This window comes from Coptis chinensis, chromosome 7 (assembly GCF_015680905.1).
Source record: "Coptis chinensis isolate HL-2020 chromosome 7, ASM1568090v1, whole genome shotgun sequence".
In the NCBI taxonomy this organism is placed as follows: domain Eukaryota; kingdom Viridiplantae; phylum Streptophyta; class Magnoliopsida; order Ranunculales; family Ranunculaceae; genus Coptis; species Coptis chinensis.
Window position 1 is genome coordinate 39,482,497 of NC_141462.1, and position 4,941 is coordinate 39,487,437.

Genomic DNA, 4,941 nt, shown 5'->3' on the forward strand with positions numbered 1-4,941 from the left:
GGAAAAGAATTTAAAGTTTCACAAGAATCAGAAAACTGAAAGCTGTCAGAAGCTGCAGCTTGGAAAATAGCCTGCAGGGCAAAGTGGGCCATGTCCAACTTTGGTCCAACCAAATTCAACTTTGTCAGTATTGCTTTTAGAAATATTCCAGAGAGTTTGAAACCAAATAAACATAGGATTCAAATATCTATCCAAATGAACATGTAAGCTAATATATAAGACACAAAAACCTCAGTTTACATCATCTAGAAAATTTAGTTTTTGCATCTTAAATCTAGAATTAAGAGAGAAGAAAGTTAAGACCTTTTTCACCATTACTATCAATAAATATTATTCATTTTCATATTATGTTCATAGCATAGTATGATGAGCTAATCTCCCTTCTCTTGGGAGGGGAGATGAAGCCTTTATCTTATATTTTAGTTTAGTTTTTCTTTTATCATGTTCTAGTATAAATCCCCCATTGAGTTTTTTCTTATTCGTTCATTGATCTAACGCTCTTTGTAGAGGTTAGGAGGTCTTAAGGTAATTCATGATTGTGTAAAGCCAAATACCATAAACCCTAGATTCTTTTCTTCTAGTTTTTAGTATTTTAGTGTGATGATTGGATTCTTTATGGCACTTCAATTAGTTGTATGGTTAATGTCATATGTGGATTTTCCATGACACCTAGAGTTGTATATTTAATGTCACTTAAAGCACAATTTGGTTAGATAGAAGATATCATTGGAGATTGAAGAAATATTTGGTGGTAAGATAGAAAGCACGTTGAAAGCCAAATATTATTATTATGGTTATGAGCATAAGGTTTGTAGGTATAGTGAGTTTCTATTGATTATTTATATTAAGCATGATAGGTAGATTTATTATACTAATTCTATGATTTTGGTGGATTCATATCTCCCAAGCTATTCTCCCTCTCTTGATTCATATTCATATATTTAAATTAGTTTGTTTTATGCATAGTTTAAATCTCAAACCAAAGCAACCATATATATATATATATATATATTCATTATTACTTAGCTACATTTTTTAGTTGCATCCATTAAAGTAATTTAGATTAGGAATTTTTATTATCATAAACTAGTTATTTAAAGTAGGATTGATATATTGCTAGCCACTATACTAATCAATATTTAATATTGTAGAGAAAAACGATGTTTTCTCATTCTGGTGTGAAGGGCGTGACCCGCACTCCATTTACACCTGGGCAAGGCGCAACCCGCGCTCATGCTTTGGCGACCTCCAGTGATTTAAGCGTGACCCGCGCTCAACTTTGCCTGGTCGAGGGTGCGACCCGCGCTCCACCCTATTTCAGCACAATTTTGCCCTTTTTCGGAAGTTTTCTGAAATAGTATAAATATAGGTTTTTTCTGTAGAAACCTAACCTAACCAAAAATAAAGAAAGAGAGAGATTGTAAGGGAGAAATTCTTAATAAGTTGAGTGTTCATTCTTTGTGAGTGAATTGAGAGCTCTTGTAATCTGTTATTTCGGACATCTAGTAAAGCTTGGATCTCGCCAGTGTGGACGTAGGCAAATTGCTGAACCACGATATATCATTGTCTTGTGGTTGGTTCTCTTTTGCATTATTATCTTTACTGTATATGCTTGTTTGTTTGACATTGAGAAGTGTTGGGATTACTTTGGAGGGTATTGAAGTCTTGTCTAGTGTGGAGGATCGATCATTGTGTAGGATTGATCTATTTGTTGTGGGTAACGTTGTTTCCGCATTGTCCTATTTACAACAATTGGTATCAGAGCTAGGTATAAGGGGACCTAGGATTTTGAGTTTTGGTAAATAACCATAATGCTCGAAATTTGTGTAGACAAGGTGTTCGATAAAATTCCTGAGTGAGATATTTTTTTGGGTTATTGTATGTGACTTGAAAAAAAAGCTCCCAAGATGTCAAATGCTAGATTTAAAGTAGAGAAGTTTGATAAAGAAGCAAAAGAAAAAGGTGGCGAGGGTGATGTCGAATGAGATGACTTCCACAAGCAAGTGGAAGGGTAGTTTGAAGAAGCTTTTAAAACATGTACGGTGCTACAATTGCAAGGAAAAGGGGCATTATCTATGTGATTGCCCTAGCCCGAAAAAGAGTAACAAGATGAGTGGTAAGTTTGAGAATGAGGATGTTAGTGAAGCAAGTCTTGCTTCCGGCTTCGATGGGGGTGATGTAAGTCTTTCGGTGTCTACACAAGACGACCACATGACCGATACGTGGATTCTTGATTCTGGGTGTTCCTACCATATGTGTCCAAATAGGAAGTGGTTTGCTACCTATGAGAACTTGAGTGGAGGTTCCGTTTTGATGGGTAATGATGTTGCTTGTAAGATGGTAGAAATTGGAACTATACGGGTCAAGATGTATGATGGTGTAGTAAGGACTTTAACCGATGTGAGGCATGTTCCTGAGCTAAAGAAGAACCTTATTTCTCTTGGTACCTTGGATTCCAAAGGCCACAATTTTGTGGGAAATGGTGGAGTCCTAAAGATCCTTAGTGACTCTTTAGTCATTATGAAGGGTCAAAGACTTGGAAACTCATATACTTTGTTTGGTAATATAGTGATAGGTGATGTAGCAGTGGGTACATGTAGTGATGATTCTGAATGCACAAAATTGTGGCATATGTGCCTTGGGCATATGAGCCAAAAGGGATTGTCTGAGTTGTACAAGCGAGGGCTACTGAAAGATTTGGAGAAACCAAGTATGGAATTCTGCGAGCATTATGTCTATGGCAAGCAGTGTAGAGTCAATTTCGGTACAAGCAAGCACAAGACGAGAGGCATCCTAGATTATGTGCATACGGATGTTTGGGGACCTTCTAGAGTGGCTTATAAGGGAGGTAACCGGTATTATGTCTCTTTCATCGATGATTATACACGCTATGTGTGGGTATATATCTTGAAGTCCAAAGATGAAGTTTTCGAGACATTTAAGAAGTGGAAGGCAAGGGTTGAAAATCGCACAGATAGGAAGGTGAAGACACTACGGTCTGACAATGGTACTGAGTATACCTGTAAGCCTTTCAAAGAGTTTTGTCTTGTAATGGGGAATTGTCGATCCACTAGACAATGAGGGCACCGCCCTTGTGAGAATGGGTTAGTAGAGAGAATGAATCGCACATTGCTTGAGAAAGCTGGGTGTTTGCTTTCCAATGCCAATCTTTGCAAAGAGTTCTGGGCAGATGCAGTGGCCATGACGTGTTACTTGTATAATAGATCACCAGTTTCGGCGATAGACTGCAAGACACCTTATGAGGTGTGGACGGGGAAACCAAATTGATTATGGTACTTTTTAGCGTGTTTGGATCTAGTGCTTACTACCATATGAAGGATAGTAAGCTTGATTCTAAAGCTAAGAAAGCTATATTCTTAGGCTATGCAAAGGGAGGAAAGGGATACGGATTGTGGTGTCTTGAGAACCACAAGTTCCTCGTCAGCAGTGAGGTTACCTTTGATGAAACTTCAGTGCTACATTTTAGCAGGCCGGAGAAGGCTGGAAATAGTGGTGATTCTATAGAATCTCAAGTGATTGAGATAGAAGCGTCTGAGGATGCTAAAGAGAGTGAGGTTCTTAGTGAACGAACTATACAACAAGAAGTAGAGTTACAACAACCTGAGCAACAAGCTTTGGCTAGATCTAATCCAAAGAGAAGTGTAAAACAAGTTATGAAGTATGGGCAGATAAGCTAGTGAAACATTATGGTCAACCGGACTCGGTTGCCTACGCATTGAATATTGAAGATGATGAGCCAAATAGCTTCAAGAAAGCTGTTAGAGATGCTCATTACAGAGATTGGTCGGTGGATATGCAAAAAATGGTGGAGGCTCGTGACAAGTTTTGTACTTGAGAATTTGTTTCATTGCCTAAGGGCAAAAGCTTTGGGTTGTAGAAGGTTCTCTATGGAGTTGAGTTCCAACATTGGTTGGAGGTACTCCACAAATGGTGGAGGCTCATGCATTGTTGATTGATGCCTTTCGTAGGCATGACTTGTTGTGGGCGTGATTGCTCTTTGTGAGCATGACTCTCTGTGAAGATAGCTCTTTGTGGCATGACATGCTCTTCGTGGGCATGACTCTTTGTAGGTAGCTCTTCGTGAACAAGACACTCTTTGTGGGTGGCTCTTCGTGAGCATGACACTCTTTGTGGGTGGCTCTTTGTGAACAAGACACTCTTTGTGGGTGGCCCTTTGTGGGCATGGCCCTTCGGGGCGGTTGACTGCGAGTTCTGGATGGATGTGTTCTTGCTGGATGTGTTCGGCTCGATTTTATGTGTTAAAACCTTACCGGGGTGGAGAATTGTAGAGAAAAATAATGTTTTCTCATTCTGGTGTGAAGGGCGCGATCCGCAGTCCATTTACACCTGGGCAAGGCGCGACCCGCGCTCATGCTTTGGTGACCTCCAGTGATTTAAGCGCGACCCGCGCTCATCTTTGGCTGGTTGAGGGCGCAACCCGCGCTCCACCTTATTTCAACACGATTTTTCCCTTTTTCGAAAGTTTTCTGAAATAGTATAAATATAGGTTTTTTTTGTAGAAACCTAACCTAACCAAAAAGAAAGAAAGAAAGAGATTGTAAGAGAGAAATTCTTAGTGAGTTGAGTGTTTATTCTTTGTGAGTGAATTGAGAGCTCTTGTAATCTGTTACTCCAGACATCTAGTAAAGCTTGGATCTCGCCAGTGTGGACGTAGGCAAATGTATATGTTTGTTTGTTTGACATTGAGAAGTGTTGGGATTACTTTGGAGGGTGTTGAAGTCTTGTCTAGTGTGTAGGATCGATCATTGTGTAGGATTGATCTATTTGTTGTGGGTAACGTTGTTTCCGCATTGTCCTATTCACAACAAATATGCTAAGTAAGATTTGAAAAAGATACGTAACACAAACAACGATGATATAATAATATGTGTTATGTGCTTTTTCAATGGAACCGCTGCC